The sequence below is a fragment of the Manis pentadactyla genome, chromosome 12, assembly GCF_030020395.1.
Source record: "Manis pentadactyla isolate mManPen7 chromosome 12, mManPen7.hap1, whole genome shotgun sequence".
In the NCBI taxonomy this organism is placed as follows: domain Eukaryota; kingdom Metazoa; phylum Chordata; class Mammalia; order Pholidota; family Manidae; genus Manis; species Manis pentadactyla.
The window spans coordinates 15,954,285-15,978,924 of record NC_080030.1 but is presented as its reverse complement, the minus strand read 5'-3'; the positions used below and the strand labels follow the sequence as shown (position 1 = coordinate 15,978,924).

At 40.6% G+C, this 24,640-nt stretch overlaps 1 pseudogene; it reads left to right on the top strand.

The window, feature by feature from the left end:
* The first annotated feature begins 4,651 nt into the window (after window positions 1–4,651).
* Window positions 4,652–7,746, top strand: LOC130679915 (olfactory receptor 18-like; annotated as a pseudogene).
* The last annotated feature ends 16,894 nt before the right edge of the window (window positions 7,747–24,640 follow it).

The following is a 24,640-nucleotide window of genomic DNA, read 5'->3' as shown; positions in this document are numbered from 1 at the left end:
GCTTCATAGAATGAGTTTGGGAGTATTCCCTCCTCTTCTATTTTTTGGAAAACTTTAAGGAGAATGGGTGTTATGTCTTCTCTGTGTGTTTGATAAATTTCTGAGGTTAATCTATCTGGCCTGGGGGTTTTGTTCTATGGTAGTTTTTTGATTACCGATTCAATTTCATTGCTGGTAATTGGTCTGTTTAGATTTTCTGTTTCTCTCTGGGTCAGTCTTGGTAGGTTGTACTTTTCTAGGAAGTTGTCCATTTCTCCGAGGTTTCCCAGCTTGTTAGCATATAGGTTTTCATAGTATTCTCTAATAATTCTTTGTATTTCTGTGGGTTCTGTCGTGATTTTTCCTTTCTCGTTTCTGATTCTGTTGATGTGTGTTGACTCTCTTTTTCTCTTAATAAGTCTGGCTAGAGGCTTATCTGTTTTGTTTATTTTCTTGAAGAATCAGCTCTTGGTTTCATTGATTTTTTCCTACTGTTTTATTCTTCTAAATTTTATTTACTTCTTCTCTGATCTTTATTATGCTCCTCTGTCTGCTGACCTTAGGCCTCATTTGTTCTTCTTTTTCCAATTTCTATAATTGTGACAGTAGACTATTCATTTGGCATTTTTCTACCTTCTTTAAATATGCCTGGATTGCTATATACTTTCCTCTTAAGACTGTTTTTGCTGCATCCCACAGAAATTGGGACTTTGTGTTGTTGTTGTCACTTGTTTCCATATATTGCTGGATCTCCATTTTAATTTGTTCGTTGATCCATGGTTTGAGGTGAGTCTCTTGTAAGCAGCATATGGATGGGTCTTGCTTTTTTATCCTTTCCATTACTCTGTGACTTTTGATTGGTGCATTCACTTCATTTACATTTAGTGTGATTATTGAAAGATATGTACTTACTGCCATTGCAGGCTTTAGATTTGTGGTTACTAAATTTTCAAGTTTAGCTTATTTACTACCTTACTGTCTGACTTAACTCACTTATTGAGCTGTTATAAACACAGTCTGATGATTATTTTTTTCCCTTCCTTTTACTTCTCCTCCCTTCTCCATATTTTGGTTGTTTTTTTCTGTGCTCTTTTTCGGAGTGCTTCCATCTAGAGCAGCCCTTATAAGATACCCTGTAGAGGTGGTTTGTGGGAGGCAAATTCCCTCAACTTTTTCTTGTCTGGGAATTGTTTAATCCCTTCTTCATATTTAAATGATAATCGTGCCGGATACAGTGTTCTTGGTTCAAGACCCTTCTGTTTCATTGCATTAAATATATCATGCCATTCTCTTCTGTCCTGTAAGGTTTCTGTTGAGAAGTTTGATGATAGCCTGATGGGTTTTCCTTTGTAGGTGACCTTTTTCCTCTCTCTGGGTGCCTTTAAAATTCTGTCCTTGTCCTTGATCTTTGCCATTTTACTTATTATGTGTCTTAGTGTTGTCCTCTTTGGTCCCGTCTCTCAGGAGTTCTGTGTGCCTCTGTAGTGTGAGCAACTATTTCCTCCCCAGTTTGGGGAGGTTATCAGCAATTATTTCTTCAAAGACACTTTCTACCCTTTTTTGCTCTCTTCTTTCCCTGGTACCCCTATAATGCAGATATTGTTCCTTTTGGATTGGTCCCATAGTTCTCTTAATATTGTTTCATTCCTGGAGATCCTTTTATCTCTCTATATCAGCTTCTATGTGTTTCTGTTCTCTAGTTTCTATTCCATCAATGGCCTCTTGCATCTGATCCTTTCTGCTTATAAATCCTTATAGAGTTTGTTTCACTTCTGTAATATTCCTCTGGACGTCTGTAATCTCCCTCCAGACTTCATCTGTTAGCTCTTGCATATATCTCTGTAGCTCTGTCAGCATCTTTATGATTTTATTTTGAATTCTTTTTTAGGGAGACAGGTTAGGTCTGCCTCTGTACATCTTTTCTCAGGTGTTGTTTGAACTATCTTGGACTATACTAAATTTTTTGCCTTTTCATGGTGATAGCAGTGGCTGTAGGCAGGTTGCAGGTGTGTCAGCTGGGAGAAGATAGTCCTTTCCTGCTTGCTGGATGCCTTTCCCTTCTCCGCTGCCTGTGACAGTAACCCACATTCCTGCAGCGGCCACCAGGTTAGTCCACTAAGCTGCTTTGTGCATGGTCTCCATAAGAGCAGCACGGAGCCCTGCGGGGAGTGACAGGCATGCCAGGTGCGCTCCTCCATGCTAGAAGCACCCCTGCCAGGAAGCTGTGTAACAGCAGCGGCCATTGGGTCTGTCCCAGGTGGCTGTGCGTTGGGCTGGGATTTCGTTCGGCTGCTGTGTGTGTGCCTGCTCCCTCTGGCTCCACTGCAGGGGCACGCGGGGCTCTTCCACACAGGCCTCTACTGGGCTCCTATGGCTTCACTGCCACCAGTGCATGCGAGCTGTGCCTGGGCTGTTCGCTCGTGCTGCTGCGGGCTCACACAAGCCTCTCCTGGTCCTGTCTGGCGCTGTTGGTGCATAGATCTGCTCCGGTCCCTTACGGTTACTCCACCCCGGGCGTGCGCTGCCACTATTCCGCTACTAGGCTGGTGTTTCAGGCTCCGTGCCAGTTGGAGGAATGACTAGCAGGCTGCTTAGTGCCATGAGGTGCTTCAGAGTTGTACTGCCTCCCCGGGGTTTAGGGTGCCTATGTTTCCACATTATTACCAGCTGCTGGCTAAGTGTGCTGGGACAACTTCATCCAGTTATGGGGTCCCAGTCTGTTTAAGACTTGCAGAAAGCACTTGCTTTTCTTTTGTCTCAGGGTCGCTGGTTGCAGGGACCTGCCCACAGGTTTTGTTTTTCCGTTTCTCTAATATTCAGCACTCTGTGCACCTTGTGTCTGCGTTCAGGGTGCGGAATCCTAGAACTGGTTGTTTAGCAGTCCTGGGCTTTCCCCATTCAGACTCCTTTCTTCCCATCGGGTATTAGGGTGGGGGAGCGTTCGGGTCCCACCTGGCCGCAGCTTGTATCTTACCCCCTTCATGTGATGTTGAGTTCTCACAGATGTAGATGTATCCTGGCAGTTGCACTGCATCCACTGGTGTCTCTTTTAGGAATAGTTCTTCTTATTGTATTTTCATAAATATATATGTTTTGGGGAGGAGATTTCCTCTGAAATACTCATGCTTCCATCTTCCCGTGATCACTACTATTAGATTCTTGATACTCTACATTAAGACCAAATTCCCCTTAAATTACTTGTTCCTTTGAATGCATTTGATGATGATAAACTCAGATGTTAATGTATGTTAACTAATAGGTCTTAAGTTTTTATTAAGACGTATGAAACTTAAAAGTCAGTGTAGGGGAAATTAAAGTTCCTATGGCCAGTCCTCACTTGAACCTAAACTACTTGTGATATACTTGACCTACTGCTTGGCTACTGCTTCCACATCTGTAGGCAATAAGTCATACTGACTGAGTCACCATAGAAAGAGGTCTGCCCAGTGCCCTGGGAAGATACAGAGGTGGAGAAGCATTGCAGACCTGCACACTGTTGGATGAAGATTATCAATCTATTGCCAGGAGGATAAAGCTGAATAATAAATGCCTTTATGCCAGGAATGTTCCACTGCCATTTCTCGGTCTTGCTGAGTTCCTAGGGAACATGAACATGGCTGAATCCCCAGGCAACACAACCAGAAAGAGGAGTACATAACTTGGTTCAGCCACTATGAAAGAGTTTGGATATTTCTCAAAAAACTAAAAATAGAAATACCATATGCCCCAGTCAATTCTACTTCTGGGAGTTTATAAAAAAAAAACAAAAATCACCAATTCAAAAAGGTACATGCATTTTTATGTTTGTCACAGCATCACTTACAATAGGTAAAATATGGGAGCAACATATGTGTCCAATGATAGATGAAAGGCTAAAGAAGATGTAGTACTACATGTGCACAATAGAATATTACTCAACCATGAGAATGAATGAAATCTTGCAATTTGCAATAACACAGGTAAACCTAGAGCGTATTATGCTTCATGAAATAATTCAGACACTGAAAGACAAATGCCATGATTTCACTTATCTGTGGAATCTAAAAACTAGAACAAATGAACAAATAAAACAGAAATGGATTCTATAAATACAGAGAACAATCTGGTGATTTTCATGGGGGCAGTTGGTGTGAGGACAGTCAAAACAGGTTAAGGGGATAAAAAAGTATAAACTTTCAGTTATAAAATAAAAAAGTCATGGGATAAAAAGTACAGCATAGGGAATACAGTCAACAATATTGTTATATCTTTGTATGTTTACAGACGGTAGCTACACTGCTCATGGTGACCACTTAGTAATGCATATAATTGTCAATGTGCTGCTGTCCACCTGAACCAAATGTGATACATTGTATATCAAGAATATTTTAATAAAGAAAAGGAGTACACCTACTTTTCCTATGGCTCTGTTCCATTAATACTAACAAATCCTCAGATATGGGGAACACATGGACTCATTTGGCTAATTGTGTGTTCCAAGCATTGAGCCTGAAAACCCACACAGCTGTAAATAACCTTTCATGTTGCTGGTCCCAGGATAGGTCTGCGTGTGTGACTTCTCTCCTCAGAGTCACTGTCTGAATCAAGGGGTCCCTGCCAGTCCTGAGAACAGAGCGCCAGCTTCCAGCAACCCCCAGGCACCAGAAGGGAACTGGTTCATCTCTCCTTTCTCATGTCCCAGCACAGAGGCAGTTCTGTCCAGTGAGTGCCCCTGGGGGTACTGGCTACAAGGGGTGTGGGGACGCATGTACGTGTCATCAGGAGAAGCAGGCAGCTGGAGTGGCCAGATGGGAGGGTGCCAGTATGCAGCCTCAGTGCAGACAGTCATGACGTGTATGTCCTCGGTTCTGCTCCTGGGCATCATCTTGCATTCGGTGTCCTGCCTCACTCCTACACTGTTCCCAGCCCTTACCTTACAGGCATCTCTCTCACCACACTGAGAAATCAGTCCCTCTCAGCTCTCTCCTAAGGATCCCAGTGTGATCATGAGGTTGATGACAAAGGAGAACAAGGCCAGGTGAGCGTGGATGTGACACTGTGGCTCTTGAGTAGATTCCCAAGGGCCAGGCTGTGAATGGAGTGCTCTGTGTTATCTGTGTAGTCACCCCTAAGGTATGTGTGCCCTGTTATTATTCTTCCAGAGAGGATGAAGGGACGACAGACTGTCAGTGTAACTGTTCCTGATCATGAGAGAAAATGGGATGAAACCGGGCTGGAGTCAAAGAGTTGGGCTGGAGATGCAGGGCGCACAGCCAGTGGCCATAGCTTGCCAATGAAACCCGCCATTTCACTTCTCTGCTTACTCCACACAGACGTCCTCTGCCCACCATGCTCTTGTCTTTGGAGGTCACTGGCAGGCCTCTGTGGGTGGAGAAGGTGGCACTTGCTGCATATAGTATAGGATAGATCACTGAGATGGCCTGGCGGGATCACAGTAAGAGCTGTCTCATGAATTTAGGGCATATCTCTCTCATGCACCTGCTCCTGGATTTCGCCTAGGCTGTCCACTTCCTCCTCTGTTCTGTCAGTTAGCCCTCCACCATGTCAAAGGGAAACAGAAGGTCATTGTGTCCAGGTCCCTCCACACTCAGGAAACCAGAACCTATGGGAAGATGCCCATACGTGGGTTACTGGTTAACAGCTCTGAACCTCTGGTTTAATCTTTCTAAATTTAGCACAGTAAAGAAGTTAACTGCATGCATCTCTGTTATGTAATTTTAAGTCCCATCTGCCATGCTTATTAACTACTTACACGAAGCAAGTTCTTATTATCACTAAGTCTCCGCACTGTCTTCTCAGTTGATTCCTAGTTAATACAATTGAGGAAGGACTAAATAGATGATTAATAGTACCTATGTGATTAAATATGTGATGGATGCTTACAACAGGCAAAAAATATAGGGATTGTTATTCTTAATAGTGAATACACTTATCTTTATTGCATTCATCCAAAGTATATGGTGCTTGGATGGATGGCTTCATTTTCAATGGACATCTGACAAAACATTTTCTTTTTTTCCCTGGTCAACTGGATACTGAGTACTTGGAGGGAAATGACTGAGTCACATTCCTTTCTGATTCCCCAGAGCTTACATCATCTTTGGAACAGCACTGGCAACAACAATCACAAAAAGTTAAATATTGAATAAATCCTTCTTGGTTCACAGAAACAGAACATAGTACTTACGGGTTGCATACACTGCTTCTCTCCTGCTTTTCTCTTTATTTCAGGGGTTCCCCTCAGGACAAGAGGCACAGTGAAATGGTACTGGTTTATGTCTATGCCAGGAAACTAAGACTGATGACAACTCGTGAGGGTAACTGGTACAGCGAATAAACACCTTCTGATTATAAACATGTTACTTTAATTGAGAATGCAGATAATATAGTTCCACTGTATTTGAATGACAGAAGGCTGCTCCTTTCATTAAAACATCCTTTAACTGGAATGATTCTTTTTCCTTAAGGGGGAAGAACTGTTCTTATTCTATGTGTTTCCCTTAAAAAGCAGGCTTGTACTTTTATGGTATTCTCATGGATTGCTCATTTATCCCTAAATGTCCTCTTTTCTTCTGATATTCTATATCTCAGTTTCTCTAACGTAAATGTGTATAAAAGGGGTGAATAAGCTCAGAAACCAGTAAGGAAACAGGGCTAGAAAAATTGTATTTCAGACACTGAGCAATAGTGCTGAAGGGACCAGAGAATGTGACCCCTCCTGTGGACAATTCACTTGTGAACTGCTGGCACCCGAACCATGGACACAGGCCCAGGTACCCACTTACCTGCTTCTGTTTTTCCAACACTCTTTTCTTTTTCAAAAGGTGTCCAAGCTCCACAGAACCACAAAACCTAACACGTGTCTCAGAATTCCTCCTCCTGAGCCTGTCAGATGATCGGGAATGGCAGCCTGTCCTCTTCGGGCTGCTCCTGCCCATGTACCTGGTCACCGTGCTTGGGAACCTGATCATCATCCTGGCCATTGGCTCCGACCCCCACCTCCACACCCCCATGTACTTCTACGTCTGCAAACTGTCCTTCACTGACCTCGGTTTCACCTCCACCACAATCACCAAAATGATAGTGGACATTGGCACTCACAGCGGAGTGATCTCCTATAGAGGCTGCCAGACGCAGATGTCTTTTTTTATGTTTTTTGGGTGTTTGGACAGTCTTCTCTTGGCCGTGATGGCCTATGACCGGCTGGTGGCCATCTGTCACCCCCTGCACTACATGGCCATCATGAACCCCCGCCTCTGTGGCTTGTTGGTGTTGGCATCATTTTTCACCAGCCTTCTGGTCTCTCAGATGCACAATTCGATCATCTCCTAGCTCACCTATTTCAAGGATGTGGAAATTGCTAATTTCTTCTGTGACCCTTCTCAACTCCTCAAACTCGCCTGTGCTCACACCTCCACCAATAACATAGTCATGTATCTTGTTGGTGCCATCTTTGGGTATCTCCCTATCTCCGGGATCCTGTTCTCTTACTACAAAATTGTCTCCTCCGTTCTGAGAGTCCCCTCAGCAGGTGGGAAGCACAAAGCCTTCTCCACCTGTGGCTCTCAACTGTCAGTCGTGTGCTAATTTTATGGCACTGGTCTTGGGGTGTACCTCAGTTCGGCTCTCTAACTTTCTCCCAGGAATGATGCGGTGGCCTCGGTGGTGTACACTGTGGTCACCCCGATGCTGAATCTCTTCATCTACAGCCTGAGGAATATGGATATCAAAGCAGCTATGCGGAATCTCTTCAGCAAAAGAGTCTAATCTCAGCCCTCATGCCATTAATTTGGAACATGCATTGGAAAATGCAGAAAGCCAAAACCTACACCTGCCAGTTATTTCTCACTCATCACATCATTCTGGCAGAACATGTGGTTTCCACCTCATCTTGCTTACAATCTGAACATTGCTTCCATTGATACATCTTAAATGGGACTGGGGTTGTTTCAAAATTCCTGCGTGATGGAATCCCATTATTTCTGTGGGTACTTTGATGGATTTTCACTGGTGATCCAAGCATCTCGGGAAAATGAACGACTGTCTTTTCATATGTTTAAAGTCTGCACCTGCCCAGCAGCTCTTGTATATTTTCCATACATATTGCTCCTTCATAAATCTCGGTATGTAGGTTACGTGTGAAGATGCATTTGCTTGTTTCAGCCTTGGTTCTTACTGGAATCATCTGGGAAACTTCTTGATACTGGTGGCTGAGTCTCACCACCAGAGGTTCCTGATTTCGTTGGACTGGAGTGTGGCCTGAGCATGAGGAGTTTTAAAAGCATCCAGATGATTCCAGTGTGGAACTGACATTGAGACCTACTGACTGATGTAAGTCTGATCATTTCTACAATGGTGGCTTGGATGCCTTAGGATACCAAGCAGTGTCCCGACAGCCCAGGGACAAACACTGAAGAACTGAACAAGATCAGAGCTCTCAGAGGGAAGACTTGAAGGGACTAAGCAACAATGCGTTTTTACCATTATTCCTGATAATGATTTTCAACTATCTCCTATTTAATCCATACAGCTGGAAATAGGTTCTGGTTATGAATCTACAGTCTCTGCAAGGAGGCGGAGCCAAGATGGCAGTGTGAGTAGAGCAGCGGAAATCTCCTCCCAAAACCACATATATCTATGAAAATATAACAAAGACAACTCTTCCTAGAATAAAGACCAGAGGACACAGGACAACATCCAGACCACATCCACACCTGAGAGAACCCAGTGCCTTGTGAAGAGGATAAGATACAAGCTCTGGCCCGGAGGGACCTGCGCGCCTCTCCCGTCAGCTCCTGGCAGGAGAAGAGTAGGCAGAGCGGGACGGAGACGGAGCCCAGGACTGCTGAACACCCAGACCCAGCCATCTGGCCAGAGCGCAGACACAGTGTGTGCACAGGGACCTGGATACTAGTGAAACAGGGCAGCAAGAATGGTGAGCAGGTACCAGAGGCCTGGTGCCAGAGGACATAAGAAAAGAGAGTGGCCATTTTATTTTTCTTGTTGTTGTTGTTGTTGTTTTGTTGAGGTGAGTGCTTTTTGGAAGACGTAAAGGGACAGGGAACGCAATTCTAGGGAAACAGGGCAGCAAGACCGGCGAGCGGGTATAGGAGGCCGGTGCCAGAGAACAAAAGAAAAGTGAGCCGCCAATGTTTTTTTTTGGTGTTGTTGTTTTGTTTTGGCGAGCGCTTTTTGGAAGTCTTAAAGGGATAGGGACCCCAATACTAGGAAAACAGGCCAGCAAGACCGGTGAGCAGATGCCTGAGGCTTGCGCCAGAGAATAAAGAAAAACGAGCGGCCATTTTTTATTAATTTATTTATTTTTATTTTTTAATTTTTATTTACATATATTTTTTGTGTGGTCATAGTTTTGTTTTGGCGGGTGCTTTCTGGAAGTCTTAAAGGGGCAGGGCGGGTCACTTAATCCAGAGGTAGGGAATCCGGGGATCTCTGGGCACCCTAACCCCTGGACTGCAGGGAGCAGGCAGGCCCCTTACGGAGATAAATAGCCTCCCAGCAGCTCCTGCTCCAACGCGACTCCACCATTTTGGAGTAGCTGCCCGAGCCAGGCCACGCCCACAGCAACAGCGGAGATTAACTCCATAGCAGCCGGGCAGAAAGCAGAAGCCCTGTCTGCGCCAGCTACCCAACACAATTTTCTTAGAGGACACTGTTTGCCCAGGAGAGGAGGGCCACAAACCAACAAGAAAGGAAGTTCTTAAAGCCGTCACTCGTCCCAGCTCTGCAAACTATTCCTATCACCATGAAAAGGCAAAGCTACAGGCAGACAAAGATCACAGAGATAACACCAGAGAAGGAGACAGACCTAACCAGTCTTCCTGAAAAAGAATTCAAAATAAAAATCATAAACATGCTGACAGAGATGCAGAGAAATATGCAAGAGAAATGGGATGAAGTCTGGAGGGAGATCACAGATGCCAGAAAGGAGATCACAGAAATGAAACAAACTCTGGAAGGGTTTATAAGCAGAATGGATAGGATGCAAGAGGCCATTGATGGAATTGAAATCAGAGAACAGGAACGCATAGAAGCTCACATAGAGAGAGATAAAAGGAACTCTAGGAAAGAAACAATATTAAGAGAAATGTGAGACCAATCCAAAAGGAACAATATCTGTATTATAGGGGTACCAGAAGAAGAGAGAGGAAAAGGGAGGGAAAGTATCTTGGAAGAAATAAATGCTGAAAACTTCCCCAAACTGGGGGAGGAAATAATTGAAAAGAACACGGAAATACACAGAACCCACAACAGAAAGGATCCAATGATGACAACACCAAGACACATAATAATTAAAATGGCAAAGATCAAGGACAAGGAAAGAGTATTAAAGGCAGCTATAGAGAAAAAGTTCACCTATAATGGAATACAAATCAGGCTAACAACAGACTTCACAACAGAAACCCTACAGGCCAAAAGAGAATGGCACGATATATTTAATGCAATGAAACAGAAGGGCCTTGAACCTAGGATATTGAATCCAGCATGACTATCATTTAAATATGATGGCGGGATTAAGCAATTCCCAGACAAGCAAAAGCTGAGGGAATTTGCTTTCCACAAACCACCTCTACAGGACATCTTACAGGGACTGATCTAGATGGGAGCACTCCTAGAAAGAGTACAGAACAAAACACCCAACATATGAAGAATGGAGGAGGAGGAATAAGAAGGGAGAGAAGAAAAGAATCTCCAGACAGTGTATATAACAGCTCAATAAGCGAGCTAAGTTAGGCAGTAAGACACTAAAGAGGCTAACTTTGAACCTTTGGTAACCACGAATTTAAAGCCTGCAATGGCAATAAGTACATATCTTTCAATAGTCACCCTAAATGTGAATGGACTGAATGCACCAATCAAAAGACTAAGAGTAATAGAATGGATAAAAAAGCAAGAACCATCTATATGCTGCTTACAAGAAACTCACCTCAAACACAAAGACATGTACACACTAAAAGTCAAGAGATGGAAAACATATTTCAGGCAAACAACAGCGAGAAGAAAGCAGGGGTTGCAATACTAATATCAGATAAAATAGACTTCAAAACAAAGAAAGTAACAAGAGATAAAGAAGGACCCTACATAATGATAAAGGGCTCAGTCCAACAAGAGGATATAACCATTCTAAATATATATGCACCCAACACAGGAGCACCAGCATATGTGAAACAAATACTAACAGAACTAAAGGGGGAAATAGACTGCAATGCATTCATTCTAGGAGACTTCAACACACCACTCACTCTAAAGGATAGATCCACCGGGCAGAAAATAAGTAAGGACACAGAAGCACTGGTCAACACAGTAGAGCAGATGGACTAATAGACATCTATAGAACCCTACATCCCAAATCAACAGGATATACATTCTGCTCAAGTGCACATGGAACATTCTCTGGAATGGACCACATACTAGGACACAAAAGGAGCCTCAGCAAAATCCAAAATATTGAAATTCTACCAACCAACTTTTCCTAACACAAAGGTAAAAAACTAGAAATAAATTCTACAAAGAAAACAAAAAGGCTCACAAACACATGGAGGCTTAACAACATGCTCATAAATAATCAATGGATCAACGAACAAATTAAAATTGAGATCAAGGAATATATAGAAACAAATTAAAACAATAACACACTGCCCCAACTTCTGTGGGACGCAGCGAAAGCAGTCTTAATAGGAAAGTATATAGCCATCCAGGCACACTTGAAGAAGGAAGAATAATCCCAAATGAATAGTCTAACATCACAATTATTGAAATTGAGAAAAGAAGAACAAATGAGGCCTAAAGACATCAGAAGGAGGGACATAATAAAGATCAGAGAAGAAATAAACAAAATTGAAAAGAATAAAACAAAAGCAAAAATCAATGAAACCAATAGCTGGTTCTTTGAGAAAATAAACCAAATAGATAAGCCCCTAGCCAAACTTATTAAGAGAAAAAGAGAATCAACACAAATCAACAAAATCACAAATGAGAACGGAAAAATCATGACAGACTCCACAGAAATACAAAGAATTATTAAAGACTACTATGAAAACCTATATGCCAACAAGCTGGAAAACCTAGAAGAAATGGACAACTTCCTAGGAAAATACAACCTTCCAAGACTGACAATGGAAGAAGCACAAAACTTAAACAAACCAATTACAAACAAAGAAATTGAAACGGTAATCAAAAAACTACCCAAGAAAAAAACACCCTGACCATACAGATTTACCTCAGAATTTTATCAGACACACAGAGAAGACACAATACCCATTCTCCTTAAAGTTTACCATAAAATAGAAGAGGAGGAAATACTCCTGAACACATTCTATGAAGCCAAAATCACCCTAGTACTAAAAATAGGCAAAGACCCCGCCAAAAAAGAAAATTACAGACCAATTTCCCTGTTGAATGTAGATACAAAAATACTTAATAAAATATTAGCAAACTGAATACAAAAGTGTATCAAAAGGATCATACACCATGAGCAAGTGGGATTCATCCCAGGGATGCAAGGTTGGTACAACTTTCGAAAATCCATCAACATCATCCACCACATCAACAAAAAGAAAGACAAAAACCACATGATCATCTACATAGATGATGAAAAAGCATATGACAAAATTCAACATCCATTCATGATAAAAACTCTCAGCAAAATGGGAATAGAGGGCAAGTATCTCAACATAATAAAAGCCATATATGATAAATCTACAGCTAACATTATCCTGAACAGCGAGAAACTGAAAGCTTTTCCTCTGAGATCGGGTACTAGAAAGGGATGCCCACTCTCCCCACTGCTATTTAACATAGTACTGGAAGTCCTAGCCATGGCAATCACAGAAAACAAAGAAATACAAGGAATCCAGATTGGTAAAGAAGAAGTTAAACTGTCAATATTTGCAGATGACATGATACTGTACATAAAAAGCCCTAAAGACTCCACCCCAAAACTACTAGAACTGATATCAGAATACAGCAAGGTTGAAGGATACAAACTTAACACACAGAAATCTGCAGCTTTCCTATACAATAACAATGAACCAATAGAAAGAGAAATCAGGAAAACAATTCCATTCACAATTGCATCAAAAAGAATAAAATACCTAGGAATAAATCAAACCAAAGAAGTGAATGACCTATACTATGAAAACTACAAGTCACTCTTAAGAGAAATTAAAGGGAACACTAACAAATGGAAACTCATCCCATGCTCGTGGCTAGGAAGAATTAATATAATCAAAATGGTCATCCTGCCCAAAGCAATATACAGATTTGATGCAATCCCTATGAAACTACCAGCAACATTCTTCAATGAAGTGGAACAAATAATTCAAAAATTCATATGGAAACACCAAAGACCCCGAATAGCCAAAGCAATCCTGAGAAAGAAGAACAAAGTAGAGGGGATCTCACTCCCCAATTTCAAGCTCTACTGTAAAGCCATAGTAATCAAGACAATTTGGTACTGGCACAAGAACAGACCCTCAGACCAGTGGAACAGACACGAGACACCAGACATTAACCCAAACATATATGGTAATTAATATTTGATAAAGGATCCATGGACATACAGTGGCAAAATGACAGTCTCTTCAACAGATGGTGCTGGCAAAACTGGACAGCTACATGTAGGAGAATGAAACTGGACCATTGTCTAACCCCATATACAAAAGTAAATTCAAAATGGATCAAAGAGCTGAATGTAAGCCAAGAAACCATCAAACTCGTGGAAAAAAAAAACATAGGCAAAAACCTCCTAGACATAAACATGAGTGACCTCTTCGTGAACATATGTCCCTGGGCAAGGAAATCTACAGCAAAAATAAACAAGTGGGACTATGTTAAGCTGAAAAGCTTCTGTACAGCAAAAGACACCATCAATAGATCAGAAAAGTATCCTACAGTATGGGAGAATATATTTGTAAATGACAGATCCGATAAAGGCTTGACGTCCAAACTATATAAAGAGGTCACACGCTTCAACAAACAAAAATCCAATAACCCAATTAAAAAATGAGCAGAAGAACTGAACAGACAGTTCTCCAAAAAAGAAATACAGATGGCCAACAGACACATGAAAAGATGCTCCACATCACTAATTATCAGAGAAATGCAAATTAAAACTACAATGAGGTATCACCTCACACCAGTAAGAATGGCTGCCATTTAAAAGACAAACAACAACAAATGTTGGTGAGGCTGTGGAGAAAGGGGAACCCTCCTACACTGCTGGTGGGAATGTAAGTTAGTTCAACCATTGTGGAAAGCAGTATGGAGGTTCATCAAAATGCTCAAAACAGACTTACCATTTGACCCAGGAATTCCACCCGTAGGAGTTTACTCTAAGAATTCAGCAATCAAGTATGAGAAAGACCAATGCACCCCTATGTTTATCGCAGCACTATTTACAATAGCCAAGAATTGGAAGCTACTTAAATGTCCATCGATAGATGAATGGATAAAGAAGATGTGGTACATGTACACAATGGAATACTACTCAGCCATAAGAAAATGGCAAATCAAACCATTTGAAGCAACATGGATGGAGCTGGAGGTTATTATGCTCAGTGAAATAAGCCAAGTGGAGAAAGGGAAATGCCAAATGATTTCACTCATCTGTGGAATATAAGAACAAAGGAAAAACTGAAGGAACAAAACAGCAGCGGAATCACAGAACCCAAGAATGGACTAACAGGTACCAAAGGGAAAGGGACTGGGGTGGATGGGTGGGTAGGGAGGAATAAGGAGGGAGATAAATAAGGGGAGTATTAATATAGACATGCATAGGGGGGGTGGGAGAAAGGGGAGTTCTGTACAACACGGAGAAGAAAAGTAGTGATTCTACAACATTTAGTGATGCTGATGGACAGTGACTGTTAAGGGGTTTATAGCGAGGACCTGGTATAGGGGAGAGCCTAGTAAACATAATATTCATCATGTAAGTGTAGATTAAAAATAACAAAAAAAAAGAAAGAAAGAAAAGGGGGATTAATCCATGATAGGATAAAACTAACTGTAAATCAATGATTAATGCATGCTTTAAATATTCTTAACTTTGATCACTTAAATGGTGTCAGATGATCAGCTATGGAAGTACAATTTTCTGATAATATACCTTTCTCTTAAAAAAAAAAGGAAAAGAAAAGCAGTTCCTGTGTGGTGACCTACAATGAGTTCTACACAATGGTTTAAAGGGCAGATCAAAGTGTGGGCAATGGGTCCGTTTGTATTTATACAGACGATCAAAGCCTAATTTGGCTATCCAGAAAAAGAACTAAGATATGGTATGAAGAAGAACTTCCAACATCAACACTCTCTGGAAGAGTGATACCAGAAGATGATCATCAAAAAACCTCAACAAAGATCCAGGCGATGATGCAGTTGTAGCTGCATTCATCAAACCAGTTCCTGGACTTGCCATTGGAATGAAGAAGGAGATATCTAAGCTGGCCTGTGTATACAGTAAATCAACAAATTTGACTGGGTCTACACTGTTGGATCTCAACCAAGTATTAGGAGAAGTGCAAGTTCTAGCACTCCAAAATCTTACAACTACAGACCATCTACTGTTAAAAGAACATATGGGATGTGAACAGTTCCCAGGAATGGGCTGTTTTAACTTGTCTGATTTCTCTCAGACAGTTCAAGTACAGTTGGACAATATGCACCATATCATAGACAAATTTTCACAAATGCCTAAGGTGCCTAACTGGTTTCCTTGGCCTCACTGGAGATGGCTGGTATTTTTGATCTGCTTTGGTTATATAACTGTATTCCTATGATGTTAATGTGTGTGTGCGATTTAATTAGTAGTTTAAAACCTATACATGCTTAAATTACTCTACAAGAAGATATGTCAAAGAAATAATCAATCTTCCCATGTTTTCTTCCATCTGCTACCTCTAAAGCTTTTCTTTTTCCTTCCTAATTACAACCCTTAAATAGAATTTGTGCCTCATATCGAATTTACCGAGTATCATAATTCCTCCAAGTGGTAAAGATACCTCAAGACAAATGCTGGGCATAGAAGCCACAGGGCGTAAATCTGCAAAGAAGTAAAAAGCTAACCTTTTCAAACAATATGACTTCTCTCTCACTTACCAACTTTACATCTCCCTGTATGGCCCCAGAAGATGACTGGTTACCCAGAGACAGGTAATATTCCTCAAGGGAGGAACAACCTAAGACAGGCACAGTTTCAGGGGGGCCATCAGGTGAGAAATTGGGGATCAACAGAGGTGAGGCTTAGAACCTCTCCCCCCTGTTTTGAGAGAAATCTTCTGCATCCGTGGATGTTTTACTGCCCTTGTATAGCTTGGATTAACACATAGTCTACAGGCACACACCTGATCATCTACATTTGCTCTCTTACAACACTAAACTAAGTTTTCTACCTTTATCTTACATCTACCTACCACTTCAGCATTTTATTAAAAATAATAATAATAATAAAGGGAGAAATGTGGGATCCACATATAATTCAAGTATAAAAATCAAATGAATATTCATATTTAACCTGATTGTTTATAGTTCATAATGCGTGATCAAAACCGAAAGTTTCTGTGATGGCTGCCCTTGCACTGTTCACCAAGTAAGAATTATTCACTATGTAAGAATTTGTTCACCATGTAAGAACTTGTTCATTATACTTTAGAAGATTGGGGACTGTTGAGAATTAGGCTTGGGGTTGATTAAAGATTGCGCATTAAGTACCATATACAGAATTTTATTGTTGTTAACAACCATTTCATCATTAAATGTAAGATATGCCCTCTCAAAAAAAAAATCACATTCTGTACTTTGATTTCTGGTGCTTGGGTCAGGCTCTTGAAATCACTGCTGTATTTTCCATCTTGATTCATCTTAGGTACTTTCAAAAGTGGTCAGTAAAATCGCGATGCCTTAAGAGAATAGAGTCTATGGTTCTGTAATATGTTTCTATGTTGATGGAGAGTAATTACACTAGTGGGTGAATTTTTAGTAATATAGGTAACTATCATATCACTATGTTGTATGTTTGAAACCAACATAATAGTATATTAAGTATACTTTAATGAAAAATATACTTAAAAACTCACTATGTCCTAGAAGCTCAAGTTATTCCTTAACATAATTTAAGCTCTTGGCATGGCATAATGCTTAAAGACATCTTGGATTTAACAGATCATATGTGTACATGGTAAGAAAACTGTAAATATCAATACAATTTTTTTTGTAGGTAATTATTTTTTATTGAAGGGTAGTTGACACACAGTATTACATTACATTAGTTTCAGGTGTACAACACAGTGATTCAACATTTATATACATGATAATTCTAGGTACCAGCTATCACCATACCAAGTTGTTACAATATTTTGACTATAATCCTTATGCTATACATTACATCCCGATTACTAATTTGTTTTACAATTGGAAGTGTGTACTTTTTTTTCTTTGTGAGGGCATCTCTAATATTTATTGATCAAATGGTTGTTACCAACAATAAAATTCTGTATAGGGGAGTCAATGCTCAATGCACAATCATTAATCCACCCCAAGCCTAATTTTCATCAGTCTCCAATCTTCTGAAGCATAACAAACAAGTTCGTACATGGAGAACAAATTCTTACATAGTGAATAAGTTACATGGTGAACAGTACAAGGGCAGTCATCACAGAAACTTTTGGTTTTGCTCATGCATTATGAACTATAAACAGACAATTCAAAAATGAATACTCATTTGATTTTTATACTAGATTTATATGTGGAAAGCACATTTCTCTCTTTATTATTATTATTTTTAATAAAATGCTGAAGTGGTAGGTAGATACAAGATAAAGGTAGAAAACATAGTTTAGCGTTGTAAGAGAGCAAATATAGATGATCAGGTGTGTGCCTGTAGACTATGTGTTAATCCAAGTTAGACCAGGGCAATAAAACATCCACGTATGCAGAAGATTTCTCTCAGAACGGGGGGGGTGAGGTTCTAAGCCTCACCTCTGTTGATCCCCAATTTCTCACCTGATGACCCCCCTGCGACTGTACCTGTCTTAGGTTGTTCCTCGCTTGAGGAATCTTACCCGTCTCTGGCTAACCAGTCATCTTCCGGGGCCATACAGGGAAATGTAAAGTTGGTAAGTGAGAGAGAAGCCTTATTGTTTGAAATGGTTAGCTTTTTACTTCTTTGCATATTTATGCCTTGTAGCTTCTATGCCCAGCATTTGTCTTAAGGTATCTTTACGACTTGGAAGAATTATGATACTGGGTAAATTTGATATGAGGCACAAATTCTATTTAAGGGTTGTAATTAGGTAGGAAGAAGAAAAGCTATAGAAGTAGCAGGCGGAAGAAAACAATGGAAGATTGATTATTTCTTTGACATATCTTCTTGTAGAGTAACTTCAGCATGTATAGGTTTTAAACTACTACTTAAATTGCTCACACACATTAACATAATAGGAGTATAGTTACATAACCAAAGCATACCTGTAATTACCAGCCATCTCCAGTGAAACCAAGAAAACCAGTTAGGCACCTTAGGCATTTGTAAAAACTCATCTATGATATGGTGGATATTGTGCAACTGAACTTGAACAGTCTGAGAGAAGTCACACAAATTAAAACAACCCATTCCTGGGGACTGTTCACATCCCATATGATCTTTTTACGGTAAATAGTCTGTAGTTGTAAGATTTTGGAGCACTACAATTTGCACTTCTTCTAATTCTTGGTTAAGTTCCAACAGTATAGATCCAGTCAAATTTGTTGTTTTACTGTATTTACAGGCCAGCTTAGATATCTCCTTCCTCATTCCCATGGCAAGTCCAGGAGCTGGTGGGATGAGTGCATCTACAGCTGTAGCAGTGCGTGGATCTTTGTTGGGGTTTTTTCATGATCATCTTCTGGCGTGCGTCTTCCAGAGAGTGCTGATGTTGGAAGTTCTTTTTCATATCGTATCTTGTTCATTTTCGGGGTAGCCCAATTAGGCTTTGATCCTCTGTATAAACGCAAACAGACCCTTGGCCTACACTTTTATATGCCCTTTATACCCTTGTGTAGAACTCATTGGAGGTTACCACACAGGAACTGCCTTTTTTTTTTCTTCTTTTTTTGGTATCACTAATCTACACTTACATGACGAATATTATGTTTACTAGGCTCTCCCCTATACCAGGTCCCCCATATAAACCCCTTTACAGTCACTGTCCATCAGCATAGCAAAATGTTGTAGAATCACTACTTCCCTTCTCTGTGTTGTACTGCCCTCTCTTTTCTCCCACCCTCCATGCATGCTAATCTTAATACCCCCCCACTTCTCCCCACCTCCTATCCCTCCCTACCCACCCGTCCTACCCAGTCCCTTTCCCTTTGTTACCTGTTAGTCCATTCTTGAGTTCTGTGATTCTGCTGCTGTTTTGTTCCTTCAGTTTTTCCTTTGTTCTTATATTCCACAGATAAGTGAAATCATTTGGTATTTCTCTTTCTCCGCTTGGCTTGTTTCACTGAGCATAATACCCTCCAGCTCCATCCATGTTGCTGCAAATGGTTGGATTTGCCCTTTTCTTATGGTTGAGTAGTATTCCATTGTGTATATGTACCACATCTTCTTTATCCATTCATCTATCGATGGACATTTAGGTTGCTTCCAATCCTTGGCTATTGTAAATAGTGCTGTGATAAACATAGGGGTGCACTGATCTTTCTCATACTTGATTGCTGCATTCTTAGGGTAAATTCCTAGGAGTGCAATTCCTGGGTCAAATGGTAGGTCTGTTTTGAGCATTTTGATGTACCTCCATACTGCTTTCCACAATGGTTGAACTAACTTACATTCCCACCAGCAGTGTCGGAGGGTTCCCCTTTCCCCACAGAGTCGCCAACATTTGTTGTTGTTTGTCTTTTGGATGGCAGCGATTCTTACTGGTGAGAGGTGATACCTCATTGTAGTTTTAATTTGTATTTCTCTGATAATTAGTGATGTGGAGCATCTTTTCATGTGTCTGTTGGCCATCTGTATTTCTTTTTGGTAAAACTGTCAGTTCATTTCCAATGCCCATTTTTTAATTGGGTTATTGATTTTTTGTTTGTTGAGGCGTGTGAGCTCTTTATATATTCTGACGTCAAGCCTTTATTGGATGTGTCATTTTCAAATATATTCTCCCATATTGTAGGGTTACTTTTTGTTCTATTGATGGTTTCGTTTGCTGTACAGAAGCTTTTCAGCTTAATATAGTCCCACTTGTTCATTTTTGCTGTTGTTTTCCTTGCCCGAGGAGGTATGTTCAAGAAGATGTCACTCATGTTTATGTCTAGGAGGTTTTTCCTATGTTTTCTTACAAGAGTTTAATGGTTTCATGACTTACATTTAGGTCTTCGATCCATTTAGAGTTTACTTTTTTATATGGGGTCAGACAATGGTCCAGTTTCATTCTCCTACATGTAGCTGTCCAGTTTGCCAGCACCACCTGTTGAAGAGACTGTCATTTCGCCATTGTATGTCCATGGCTCCTTTATCAAATATTAATTGACCATATATGTCTGGGTTAATGTCTGAATTCTCTAGTCTGTTCCATTGGTCTGTGGATCTGTTCTTGTGCCAGTACCAAATTGTCTTGATTACTATGGCTTTATAGTAGAGCTTGATGTTGGGGAGTGAGATCCCCTCTACTTTATTCTTCTTTCTCAGGATTTCTTTGCCTAATCGTGGTCTTTGGTGTTTCCATATGAATTTTGAATTATTTATTCCAGTTCATTGAAGAATGTTGCTGGTAGTTTCATAGGGATTGCATCAAATCTGTATATTGCTTTGGGCAGGATGGCCATTTTGATGATATTAATTCTTCCTAGCCATGAGCATGTGATGAGTTTCCATCTGTTAGTGTCCCCTTTAATTTCTCTTAAGAGTGACTTGTAGTTTTCACAGTATAAGTCTTTCACTTCATTGGTTAGGTTTATTCCTAGGTATTTTATTTTTTCTGATGCAGTTGTGAATGGAGTTGTTTTCCTGGTTTGTCTTTCTGTTGGTTCATTGTTAGTGTATAGGAAAGCCACCGATTGCTGTGTATTGATTTTGTATCCTGTAACATTTCTGTATTCCAATATCAGTTCTAGTAGTTTTGGGGTGGAGTTTTTCTGGTTTTTTATGTAGAATATCATGTCATCTGCAAATAGTGACAGTTTAACTTCTTCTTTACCAATCTGGATTCCTTGTATTTTTTTGTTTTGTCTGATTCCCGTGGCTAGGACCTCCAGTATTATGTTAAATAACAGTGGGGAGAGTGGGCATCCCTGTCTTGTTCGTGATCTCAGAGGAAATACTTTCAGCTTCTGACTGTTCAATATAATGTTGGTTGTGGGTTTGTCATAGATGGCCTTTGTTATGTTGAGGTACTTGCCCTCTATTCTCATTTTGCTGAGAGTTTTTATCATGAATGGATGTTGAACTTTGTCAATGCTTTTTCAGCAACTATGGAGATGATCATGTGGTTTTTGTCTTTCTTTTTGTTGATGTGGTGGATGATATTGACGGACTTTCGAATGTTGTACCATCCTTACATCCCTGGGATGAATCCCCCTTTGTCATGGTGTATGATCCTTTTGATGTATTTTTGAATTCGGTTCGCTAATATTTTGTTGAGTATTTGCATCTGCGTTCATCAGCGTTATTGGTCTGTAGTTTTCTTTTTTGGTGGGGTCTTTGCCTGGTTTTGGTATTAGTGTGATGTTAGCTTCAAAGAATGAGTTTGGGAATACCCCCTCCTCCTCTATTTTTTGGAAAACTTTAAGGAAAATGAGTATTATGTCTTCCCTGTTTGTCTGATAAAATTCCGAAGTAAATACATATGGCCCGGGGGTTTTGTTCTTTGGTAGTTTTTTCATTACCGCTTCAATTTCATTGCTCGTAAATGGTCTGTTTAGATTTTCTGTTTCTTTCTGGGTCAGTCTTGCTAGGTTGTATTTTTCTAGGAAGTTGTCCATTTCTCCTAGGTTTCCCTGCTTGTTTCCCTGCATATAGGTTTTCATAGTATTCTCTTATAATTCTTCGTATTTCTGTGGGGTCCGTCGTGATTTTTCCTTTCTCGTTTCTGATACTGTTGATTTGTGTTGACTCCATTTTCTTCTTAATAAGTCTGGCTAGAGGCTTATCTATTTTGTTTATTTTCTCGAAGAAGCAGCTCTTGATTTCATTCATTTTTGCTATTGTTTTATTCTTCTCAATTTTATTTATTTCTTCTCTGATCTTTATTATGTCCCTCCTTCTGCTGACCTTAGGACTCATTTGTTCTTCTTTTTCCTATTTTGATTATTGTGACATTAGACCATTCATTTGGGTTTGTTCTTCCTTTTTAAAATATGCTTGGATTGCTATATACTTTCCACTTTAGACTGCTTTTGCTGTATCCCACAGAAGTTGGGGCTTAGTGTTGTTGTTGTCATTTGTTTCCATATTGCTGGATCTCCATTTTGATTTGGTCATTGATCCATTGATTATTAAGGAGCGTGTTGTTAAGCCTCCATGTGTTTGTGAGCCTCTTTGCTTTCTTTGTAGAGTTTATTTCTAGTTTTATGCCTTTGTGGTCTGAAAAGTTGGTTGGTAGGATTTCAATCTTTTGGAATTTCTGAGGCTCTTTTTGTGGCCTAGTATGTGGTCTATTCTGTAGAATGTTCCATGTGCACTTCAGAAGAATGTATATCCTGTTGCTTTTGGATGTAGAGTTCTATAGATGTCCATTAGGTCCATCTGCTCTACTGTGTTGTTCAGTGCTTCCATGCCTTACTTATTTTCTGCCCGGTGGATCTATGCTTTGGGGTGAATGGTGTGTTGAAATCTCTTAGAATGAATGCATTGCAGTCTATTTCCCCCTTTAGTTCTGTTAGTATTTGTTTCACATATGCTGTTGCTCCTGTGTTGGGTGCATATATATTTAGAATGGTGATATCCTCTTGTTGGACTGAGCCCTTTATCATTATGTAGTGTCCTTCTTTATCTCTTGTTACTTTCTTTGTTTTGAAGTCTATTTTGTCTGATATTAGTATTGCAACCCCTGCTTTCTTCTCGCTGTTGTTTGCCTGAAATATGTTTTCCATCTCTTGACTTTTAGTGTGTACATGTCTTTGTGTTTGAGTTGAGTTTCTTGTAAGTGGCATATAGATGGTTCTTGTTTTTTCATCCATTCTTTTAATGTTTGTCTTTTGATTGGTTTATTCAGTCCATTCACATTTAGGGTGACTATTGAAAGATATGTACTTATTGCCATTGCAGGCTTTACATTCATGGTTAACAAAGGTCCAAGGTTAGCCTCTTTAGTATCTTACTGCCTAACTTAGCTCGCTTATTGAGCTGTTATATATACTGTCTGGAGATTCTTTTCTTCTCTCCCTTCTTATTCCTCCTCCTCGATTCTTCACATGTTGGGTGTTTTGTGCTTTTCTCTTTCTAGGAGTGCTCCCATCTAGAGCAGTCCCTGTAAGATGTTCTGTAGAGGTGGTTTGTGGGAAGCCAATTCCCTCAGCTTTTGTTTGTCTGGGAATTGTTTAATCCCACCATCATATCTGAATGATAGTCGTGCTGGATACAGTATCCTTGGTTCAAGGCCCTTCTGTTTCATTGTATTAAATATATCATGCCATTCTTTTCTGGCCTGTAGGGTTTCTGTTGAGAAATCTGACGTTAGCCTGATGGGTTTCCCTTTATAGGTGACCTTTTTCTCTCTAGCTGCCTTTAACACTCTTTCCTTGTCCTTGATCTTTGCCATTTTAATTATTATGTGTCTTGGTGTTGCCCTTCTTGGATCCTTTCTGTTGGGGGTTCTGTGTATTTCCGTGGTCTGTTTGATTACTTCCTCCCCCAGTGTGGGGAAGTTTTCAGCAATTATTTCTTCTAAGATACTTTCCATCTCTTTGCCTCTCTCTTCTTCTTCTGGGACCCCTATAATACGGATATTGCTCCTTTTAGATTGGTCACACCAAATTATTTTTTTTCGTTTCTGGAGATCCTTTTATGTCTTTCTATGTCAGCTTCTATGCGTTCCTGTTCTCTGGTTTCAATTCCATCAATGGCCTCTTGCATCCTATCCATTCTGCTTGTAAACCCTTCCAGAGTTTGTTTCATTTCTGTGATCTCCTTTCTGGCATCTGTGATCTCCCTCCAGACTTCATCCCATTTCTCTTGCGTATTTCTCTGCATCTCTGTCAGCATGTTTATGATTTTTATTTTGAATTCTTTGTCAGGAAGACTGGTTGAGTCTGTCTCCTTCTCAGGTGTCTCTGTGATCTTTGTCTGCCTGTACTTTTGCCTTTTCAAGGTGATAGGAATAGTTTGCAGAGCTGGGACTAGTGACGGCTGGTAGAACTTCCCTTCTTGTTGGTTTGTGGCCCTCCTCTCCTGGGAGAACAGCGACCTCTAGTGGCTTGTGCTGTGCAGCTGTGTGCAGACAGGGCTTCTGCTTCCTGCCCAACTGCTATGGATTTTATTTCCGCCATTGCTGTGGGCATGGCCTGTCTCGCGGTGCTCCAAAGTGGTGGAGTCGCGTTTGATTGGGAGTGGCTGGGAGTCTATTTATCTCCATAAGGGGCCTTCCTGCCCCCTGCACCCCAGGGGTTATGGTGCGAAGAGATCCCCAGATTCCCTACCTCTGGATTAAGTGTCCCGCCCTGCCCCTTTAAGACT